Source organism: Mauremys reevesii, linkage group 1 (assembly GCF_016161935.1).
Source record: "Mauremys reevesii isolate NIE-2019 linkage group 1, ASM1616193v1, whole genome shotgun sequence".
Taxonomy (NCBI): domain Eukaryota; kingdom Metazoa; phylum Chordata; order Testudines; family Geoemydidae; genus Mauremys; species Mauremys reevesii.
This window is the reverse complement of record NC_052623.1, coordinates 352044603-352054861: the sequence shown is the minus strand read 5'-3', so window position 1 is coordinate 352054861 and position 10259 is coordinate 352044603. Positions and strand designations below refer to the sequence as shown.

At 50.2% G+C, this 10259-nt stretch overlaps 1 long non-coding RNA gene across 1 annotated transcript; it reads left to right on the top strand.

The window, feature by feature from the left end:
* The first annotated feature begins 3157 nt into the window (after positions 1-3157).
* Positions 3158-9908, top strand: LOC120395368. The gene is made up of 3 exons (XR_005592619.1): positions 3158-3311; positions 5818-6017; positions 7866-9908. It is a non-coding gene; the product is annotated as an uncharacterized LOC120395368 (long non-coding RNA).
* The last annotated feature ends 351 nt before the right edge of the window (positions 9909-10259 follow it).

The window sequence follows — 10259 nt, the reverse complement described above, 5'->3', positions numbered from 1 at the left end:
TATTAAGAGCTCCTCATTGGGTAAAATGATTCTCATTTTGAACACACAAAGTCTCCAACTTAATGAGGTTCACCTTCGATTTGTAGAGCGTTGCAGATTAAAAGCTTATTCCGTTTATAACTCTCCACATCATTCCATTTGTAAAAGAAGACATAAGTCAGTCTTAAACGTTTAACTGCTGCACTGTCTCTCTCACCCCCCAGTTTCAAAGGCCATCTCCCTTCTTGAAAGTCTTTCTGCCCCGACATGTCTCCAGCTCAGTCCTCTGCTGATTGTGTTTTTCTGGAATCAGCGCCACTGCAGCAGAAGTTAGAACCAGACATGAGCCGGGGTCAGTTTGAGGATAACTCAGCCATGTCTATATTACATGGATCAAACTCTGATTTCAGTGACATCGGCAAAAATCCAAGTAACTCCACTGAAGTTGGTGGAATTTCTCGGGCTTTCCACTGATGTAGATGGAATCAGCACTTGGCCGAACATGTTTGAAATCTTCCTGTTTTAAAATGGGCTTTTTTGGTAAACTGATTAGCCAAGGGTGACTAGCAATTTTGGGGGGAGGGGGGGGGGCAACTTGAGATGCTTTAAAGGAGCCTGATTTTTAGAAGGTAGGTGATCAACACTTCCTGAAAACCAGGCCCCTCCAAAGCACCTTTTATCAGGACCCCCAGCATTGATGCCTCCAAAATTACTAGTCACTTTTGAGAATCTTGGCCATTGTGTCAAAGGAAGATACAGAAGCAGCCTCTACCTTCCCCCTCCACCACACCTTCCTCTGTGACTGGCTGCCGGGTCTGGGCTGACTCTCCCTCCTGCAGGGTCGATATGTAATGGGCCTTTTGACCTGTACATTTGGCACAGCTAGACAATTGCTGTTCTCAAGTGGCCATTTTCCAACTGATGGCTGCTGGCTGTGTCTCCCGTCTTGCTGCCTCTCTTCCAGCTGTGCTCTTAACTCCTCTAGTTTTTCCTTTCTTATTCTGGAGATGGCATGTTCCCAGGAGGGCAAAACCACTCCCATGCTAAAAAACAAACCAGCTCTTTAGTTCCACCACGCAGGCCTCTGCCACTTGAGGTAATGGAGTAACTGATAGCAATAGTAGGTTGTCATCCTCTGGGTGGACCAGCACTGGAGGGGGAGGAGCGACACCTTTTGCCAAGGGGTCTCCCAGCTCTTTGCTGACAGCAGAGGAATGATGAGACTCAGGAATCCTGGGATCAATTACAGGTTCTGGAGGGGAATGTGCTCTGGTGGTTATAGCCCAGAGGTGGGCAAACTACGGCCCGTGGGACCATCCGGCCTGGCCCCCGAGCCCCCGGCGGCTAGCCCCTGGCCCCTCCCCTGCTGTTCCCCCTCCCCTGCAGCCTCAGCTGGCTCTGCCACTGGCGCAGTGCTCTGGGCGGCAGGGCTGTGAGCTCCTGGGGCAGCGCAGCTGCAGAGCCTGGCCTGACTCAGTCTCTGTGCTGCACGGTGGTGGGGGCATGGCCTGGCTCCAGCCGGGCAGTGTGGCTGTAGCGCCGCCAGCCACAAGTGCTCCAGGCAGCATGGTAAGGGGCAGGGAGCAAGTGGGGGGAGGTTAGATAGAGGGCAGGGGCCTTTGGGGTGGTGGTCAGGAGGCGGGAGAGTGGATAGGGGGAGGGGCAGTCAGGGAGGGGAACAGGGGATTGAATGGGGGCAGGGATCCCGGGGGGGAAGTCAGGAAGGAGCGGGGGTTGGAGGGGCAGCGGGGGGCAGTCAGGGGCAGGGGTTCCGGGGACAGGGAGAAGGGGTGGTTGAATGGGGGCAGGGGTCCCAGGGGTCCATCAGGAATGAGAGGAGGGGCTGGCTGGGGTGGCGGGGGTCTAGGGGTGGTCGGGGACGGGGAGTGGGAGGGTGTGGATGGGTCGGGGTGCCAAACGGGCCATCAGGGAACGGGGGGCGGGTTGGATGGGGCAGGAGTCCGGGGGGGGGGCAGATAGGAGGTGGGGCCGGGGCCACGACCCCCTCCCCTGACCGGCCCTCCATACAATTTATGAAACCCGATGCCGCCCTCAGGCCAAAAAGTTTGCCTGCCCATGTTATAGACTGTTCTCCCCATGTCCCCACCATGTCAATGCCCTTTTCTGCTCCTATACACTTCTCCCTCATCCTGGCACCTCCTGCGATACCCTCACAACAATTCTGCTCCTATCCACCCACCCCTGGCTCCATTCTGCTTCTATCTACCACTTACCTCTCTCTCCCATCTCTGTCCTATTTTCATCGCTAGGCATTGGAGTCAGATTGTTTCCTCCTCTTCTTTGCTGCCTGTGCACCAGGGCTGAGAACACAGAACAGAGAGTCTCTCTCTTCACAGTTCCTGTGCTGGTGCCACATTAGCTCCCTGCAGTCAGGAGAAGCAATTGCAAGAAAAGTCCTGCTCAGCCCCTGCAGCCCTTGCCTGGAGCAAGCTCACTTGCTCTGTGTGGATGGCACATGTACAGTGCAGCTGGCATGTAGGAGCTGTAATGGGATGGCGCATGCTCAGTGCAGACAGAATCTCTGGAGAATTTAGCTGCTAATCTGTAGCAAATTGAGCCTGTGAAATGAGGTGTTTTGGAGGCTTAGAACATGGCCAGATTTGCACAGGAACAGCAAAAGCCACGTCCGTGACACTTAGCAACCCTCCAGCCAAATGTCAAATCCCTGTTCCAAAGCACTAGAGCATCTTACACAACACTGGTAAGCTTGTGGGGGGGTTTAACATGGCAAAACAATATATTCCTCCCTAATCTTGTTCTTGGAAACAGCTGCATGGTTTTTGCTGAAACTTTCCTAAAAATTCAGCCTGAGGCAGATGCCCAGGGTGGGAAATTTCAGCCCAAAAGGTTAAAGTTTGGCAAAGTTATAATAGAGAGCAGGATCATTATCATGGGAAGTGTCGAGCACCCTTAAGTGAAGGCGGGATTGCCAGTTCTGCCTGTGAACATAGTTAGAATCAGAAAGAGCAGAGGCCCAGGAGTGTCCAATTAACAATTGTGTTGTCCTTAATGGAGCCTGGCTATGCCCTCATTTGTGTGGGTGACTGACACAGGCTGGGTGGCCCTTTAACCCATGACAGATCATCTACCTCCTTTGCCCCAGCTGATCCTTATCAGCTGGAGATGAGGTGGCACAACTCAGTGACCAGACCCAGCTGCGGGAGAGCTGGGTGAATGCAGTGGGAGATGGAGCGGCAAGGCCCAGCCTTGGTCCCTTCCCTAGGAAGCAGCCTGAAAGAAGGTGAGGAAGCAGAACGGGAAGACAAGCTACTCCCAGTGTGAGCTGGAGCTTGACTGGAAGCAGAGTCCTGGTGAGTAGCAGCCTGTCTGAACCCGAGTGAGGGGAGGAGCCTATCAACCATCAGCTTGAACCCCTGAGTGAGGGGAGGAGCCTACCAACCATCAGCTAGTGGGGTTATTGGAGGCACAGAAGCCTGGGGGGAGGCAGGGGGAAAGACTGTACTGGTTGAGGGGGGGCTGGGAGGAAGAGGCAGGTGGTTGGGTTGAAATTTTGGTTGTTTTCATATTTTGATTGGATTTTTGAGGCCCTGGGAGGGGTTGGAGTCTATAAAGTTGTCTGGCCAGAAGGTAAGGTCGTGTCTATGACCCAAGTGGGCCAAAGAACAGTGGGGGAAACTGAGGCAGAGTTGCTGCCTCCGTCCATCCAGCCCCAAGATGGAGTGCTGGAGAAGCAACTTTGCTACAGTGCTTCTTCTATTGGCTTCGATGGGCAGGGCTGACCCTGAAACGTTCTATATTTACTGCTGCTTCACAATGGACAGAGAATGTAAATGTTGGTTCTGTCAGTATGCCAGATCATATTCCTCTCTATGGCTATTTCAGGGCCATTTAACATGCACTTAGCTTGGCGATTATTCCTACCCAATTGCATCGTTTTACACTTAGACACATTAAATTTCATATTCCACCTCTGAGCCTGTTCACCTGATCTATCAAGATTATCTTGTGAAACGGTTACATCCTTCTGAGGCTTAACCACTGCCCTTATTTTATTATCGTCTGCAAATTTAATGATCTACCATGTCTGAATCATTAATAAAAACATTAGCGGGTCCCACTCCCAATATAGATCTTTGCGAGATTCCTCCGCTCGCTTGCTCTGCAAAGATTAAGTGTTATCGCCAGTGTTGGCGTGCTTAGCCCGATAGGGAAATACAATCTGTGCCCCAGTGAGCTTCCACTGTGAATGGGCAGACAATGCCCCTACCCTAAGACAGAGTCATCTTATTACAGATTGGCTGCCACTGTTGCTTTGCAACAAGGCCGTTCCACCTGAAGGAGGTTTGCCATCAAGCAGGCAGAACTCTGATCACATGTGTTCAGATTATTATTAGTAGTAGTATTATGGTTTGTGCCTAAAGCCCCAACTGAGATCTGGACCTCATCGTGCAAGGTGCTGTACATATATGATGCCTGCCTTCTTGGCTGACATGCCAGCAATTGCACCCCAGCAACTTCTAGAGCTGAAAACATGAGTTGCTACTGATTGACCTAAAGAGCCACACCTCTACAAGTGGTGGATGTAACAACTCGTTAGAGAGGGGGCCCTGTAACACACTCAGCAGTGGGTTACACACAAGGCCCTTCATTTTTAGTTTTTAGTTTGTTTAAAATTTCCTGGGAATTTATCAATGTTTATTACATAAGTTTAAAAAATGGGTGAAAATTGGTGCAAAAAATCAACACCACAGTTTTCTGTGTAAACATTGTGGGTGGGGGTAGTAACAAAGAGAGAAAAATTAGATGATTAGAAATGAAAGCAGTTTAATGCTGTGGTTTATTTCATGAACTATACATGAACTGTACATTCACATGTGCATCTCCCACTACATGACTTACTTTAACAGACAGCATCACGTGTACACTTAGACTAACTTATTAACATAAACACATCGACCTAATGGCATGTATTGGGTTTTCTTAACACCGTATTTTCATGTGACCGAGTGGTCCAAAATTCAGGTGAAATATCAGTAAAAATCACACAACAGTTTTTGTAAGACCCAGACATTGTTCAGTAAAAACTGAAACCAAAGGGCCTTGGTTACACATAGGGGGAGACTGTCTCTATCCTGAAGAGCTTACAGTCTAAACAGACGAGATGGGCAAAGGGGGGAAGAAACTTGCCCAAGCTCACACGACAGACCCAGTGGCAGAGCTCAGATTTCCTGGCTCCTAGATCATGCTGTCTCTCCTACCAGTGAGTGTCTTCCCCTGCAGTAATCTGGGGCATACTCTGCTCCATCCACGGCAGCTCTGGTGGACTCGGAGTCTGTCTAGGCAATCTAACCCATCTGTGCTGAGCTCCTCACTGGGGCATGGGGGTAATTCTGTAGCTTCTGGGGAACTGCTGCAGTTTTGCTGCCCTAGGGGTAGGGGCAGGATTTCAGGACTCCATATAGGGTGACCCGACAGCAAATGTGAAAAATTGGGATGGGGGTGGGGGGTAATAAGAGCCTATATAAGAAAAGGACCCAAAATTTGGGACTGTCCTTATAAAATCGGGACATCTGGTCACCCTAAGCCCATACCAAAATCGCTGCCTCCGGTTCCCATAGGAGCTGCTGTGCAGCACAAAGCTCTCTGCACCTCAGTGCCAAGAGGCAGTTTAGGAGGAGCTGATGCTGTGGAGTGGGGGTGCACGGGCAGCCCTGGGGCTGGTGTGGGGGGCCTTCTCATGCCACACCTGTCTTCTCTGGAGGGGGGGGGGGGATTTACATTCCTGCACAGACACCGCGTGACTCACAAATAAGGATTAAATGGCAGCTCACCCCGATTATTTCTCTTTTATGACAGGCAAACCAGCTCCCAGCCATTCATGGCCTTCCCCTCATGCCAAGCACAGAGGGGCTGTTGTAATGGATGGTGATGTATGGAAGTGCTGGTAAGAGACTGATCTCCATTGCCTGGGCCCAGGTTACAACATTTAACACCCTTGTGACATGACAGCATCCAGCTGTGTGAAATGCTTCAGCTCCATAGACCTACACCTCAGGGTAAGCTCAGTCCTCGATCCTTCCCGTGTGGGTGTAGGGAGCTGAGCCTGTGTCTGTTTCACGCTAAAGACACTTGCTGAGGTCAGGAGGGGTTTAGGAGGCTCTAAGGTTGGATCAGGCCCAAGCAATTGCTGTGCTGTGGACTTTGTGCAAGGGACACAATGGTGATGTTGTTTCTCTGGAGACTGAGGGCAGGTCCATACTCACCGCGCGGGTCGACGCGGTGAGTTCGACTTCTCCTAGTTCGAACTATCGCGTCTAATCAAGACGCGATAGTTCAAACTCCCCGCACGCTCCGGTCGACTCCGGAACTCCACCACCGCGAACGGCGGTGGCGGAGTCGACCTTGGAGCCGCGGAGTTCGACCCCGCCGCGTCTGGACGGGTAAGTAAGTCGAACTTAGTGTAGACCAGGACTGAGTAATGCCAGGAGTGTGGAACACGTGGATCTGTTTTCAGCTCTTGAGGGCTTTATAAAGCATTGGAGGGAGGAACAGAATGGTGTGTCCCTTTGTGGTCACTGGGTGTAACACGAGTGTACTGGTGTAACACGAGGCCTTCAGTGGTGGAGCTTGCTGCTTCAGCTGTGAGAGTTCACAAGTGGGGACCTGCTACTGCTCTGCTAATAAAAGAGCATTAATACTCTCCCTATGCGTGGGCCTCCATTTTCTTTCTTCTAGGCAGCCCGTGGCTTGTGAGGTGAGACATGTGAAGATCCCATGGCGTTTGCCTTCAATTCATGCCTCCTCCCCAACCTTTGAGGCATTGTGCCAGAGGGTATCTGTGATCTGCAAGGGGTGGCTGTAACTGGGGGGGATCCTCTAGGGTGGAAGCGGCTGCTAGCTACAATTAATTTAGGAAGCAGGGAGGTATCCGTTGCACTTTCTGTGGCTGCTGTGCAACCACCTCTGGAATATTGCATTTCATTCCGGGCACCACACTGCCAGCAAGATATTGACAAACTGGAGGGAACTCGGAGAAGAGCAAGAAAAACAATCAAGGAGCTGGAGGGATTTGACTTACAGGGAAAGATTAAGAGAGCTAAATCTGTCGAGCGTGGCTAAGCAGTGAGTGACTAAGGGCAGAGGACACACGATCGCAGTCGGGAGAGATTTGAAGGTTGCAGACAGCAAGGAGGGAGAGGAATTGTTCAGTACGATACACAGGAGTGTAAATAGGAGGGAACCGAGAGGGATAACATTTAAAGCTGAACATCAGGGAAAACTTCCTGACTGTGAGAGATTCTGCGGATATGGAATAGTCTCCCAAGGGATGTGCTGGGCACTCCAGCACCTGGGATATTTAAACCTAGACTAGCTAGCCTGTCCCAGCATGCTCTGGTGGCTCAGGCACTGGCCGGGGGTACAGGAAACCCAAGTTCTAGTCTTGCAAGTGAACTGCTGTGTGTCCCTCCACCTCTTTCTGCTTCTGTTTCCCCTCTCATCCTTTGTCTTGTCAGCTCCTCAGGCCAGGGGCTGTCCCTTGCCATGTCTCTAGCACCAGGGGGCCCTGATCTTGGTGCTACTGTGATAAAAAGAATAATATATTTTAAAATGTACCATAGAGAGCAATCCTGCATTGGCCAAGGGGAGACAGCCTGGCTGATCTACTAGGTGCTTCGATGGATATATTGCAGATAGGTGACCAGATGTCCCTTTTTTAAAAGGACAGTCCCATTTTTTTTGAGGACCTTTTCTTATAGAGGTGCCTATTACCCCCCCCACCCTCTGTCCCGTTTTTTCACAGTTGCATTCTGGTCACCCTAATTGCAAACTTTGTCCTTTGGCTCCTTCTGTTTGTTGCAGTTGCTAATGATCAACAGTTTTTTTTCCCCTGGACTAAAAAACAGGTGAATTCAATGAGTTGTGCTGCCTCGTTCTAAATGGGCCGACTCTGCTGACTCTGAGATGGAGGACTGGTGTGAGGTCCTCTCTTCTTTGCTCCTCTAGCAGCCTCCCCATCCCGTTGATCAGCTTGGCAGAATTCACAGCTCTGTTTGTCAGCGGGAGACCGAGCTTGGATCCTGGGGGTCGACCTCGGGCCCTTCACTAAAGGAGTCGTTCTGTTGGCAGCACCCCTGGGATCCTATATTATATCAGGAGGGTGGAAGAAAAGCTGCTGTTAGCAGGAGGAAATCCAGGCCTGAGGTTTGGTTTGACTTGAGGGGAAGTCGTGACATTGATCAGCAGCTAAAGGAATCTCAGAAACAAAGGGTCCCTCTGCTCCCTTTCAGCAATGGAAAATTATACCATGTATCCTTATGGCTCCCGCACCCCCAGAAAGGGCTGATTTTCTTTGCATGGTCCTGCTTTGCACAGACCTACCAAGTGTGGGAATCATGCTTTGCAGCAAGGATGAGAACTGACTTTCTTCCTTTAAGGATTTCTCTCTTCAGGGCCTCACTCAATTTGAATTGAGAGAGAGAGGGACTGTAGCAATGGGGTGGGGGATGTGACTAACCCTGCTTGACCAACTGACTGGTGTGACCTGATCACAGGGTTCCTGAGTTCTAATCCTAGCTTTGGCACTGACTCCATGGGTGGCCTTGAGCAAGTCACTTCACCCCTTTGGGTCTCAGTAAAATTGGTATTTATAAATAATTCTTCCCTCCCTCACAGACAGGGTTGCTGTGAGAACTGATTTCATTAATACTTGGAAAGGAGACTGAAGATGTTAAGTATTGGGCCAAATATATGGCCCCCTAGGAACTGTGAACATTTCAGCACCAACAGTGTACCCAACGCTGTACAAGACAGACTCTGCCCCAAAGAGCTTAGGTCATGCATGTCTCTATGCAGCACACCGTGGCTAATTAGAACTGCATTGTGACAGCAGAGATAGAACTGCAAACCTCAGGCTCCAAAAGCTCTGCCCCTTGAGCTAAAGGAGAATCTCCATTAACCATTTGTAGTACAGGGTCTATGAAACTCAGTTGAGCAGTTCTGATTCCATCCACTAAATGAAGTTGGTGCATGTTCTCACTAACCAGTTCATCATATTAATATTGTTTCCTTTTTATGAGCTCTTCTGAACCTCTCTCCAGGAGAGCTGCATGATTTAAGAGAAGGTTTCCTCCATAACAACCCACCTCTCCCTCCTGCTGCCTGATCCTGGGGGTTTCCTTAACAGTTTTTATATAAATGCTCTCCAGACTTGGAAAAAAAAAAAGAGCTTGGTTTTCTGCCTGGGGTTCTGCAAACTCTCCTGACAATGCTGACTTTGTGACATTGTAACCAGTTCCATACTTTATAAATGCAGCTTTGAATTCACTGCGTGCAGGAGGGCAAGCTGAAGATGAAGGAAAAATTCTTATCCAGATCCAAATAATTGCAGTGAAGAAACACAATAAATGGTACGTAAGGCATTGTAATCAAGTCGCTAGTGCATATGGATACTAGGCTGCCATCTGCTAGACAGATTCAGAACTGCTCAACTGTGTAGCATATGGCCTATACTGTACACTTTTGATGGTGATTCTCCCTTAGTTTGAGTAATAGGAGGCTATGGTTTTTGTATCTGAGTTCCATCTCTGATGCCCCCATGAAGTTCTGAGTAGCCGCAGAGTGCAGAATGGTTGCATTTGTGAGCCATGGATTTGTTGCAGTATAACTGTTTCCCTAGCTGGATAAATATTCCAATATTTTTTCCCCTTCTTCTGCAAGGATTTTGTGCTGGTAGAGGCACCCTGGAGTCTGAAACCCAGCCCACTATTTAGTCCCAGACTAGATAGAGCATGGTCACTGCCTCCTCTGATTTCCCCTTGCAAGGACTCCCTTTGTGACAGAGCTGCTGTTCTCCGTGTCCTGTTCACTCTTGGCCTTTCTGAACCAGATGCCTGGAGGTGTGAGGCTCCATATCCCATCACTGAAAAATCTTCACAGTGGAGATAATTTGCCAGCTGTAAATGTATTAGTGTAACCCACTGCTGTGGGTATTTTGGCTCGTCCCTGGGGCCCGATCCACAGAGCATAAGAGTCTGTAACAGCCCCGTTTAGGGCCGCTTGACTCTTTAGTGCCATCTGTAGCTGCGGGAAGCGGTGTCTGGCACATCCCTCGGCCGGCGCCACTTTCCGCAGCCCCCACTGGCCTGGAAGGGTGAACCGTGCCAGTGGGAGCTGCGATCGGCCGGACCTGTGGATGCTGCAGATAAACAAACTGTCCCGGCCTGTCAGTGGATTTCCCTGACAGGCCGCGTGCCAAAGGTTGCCGATCTCTGCTCTAGAGGGTTCCCAGTTCAGTCCCC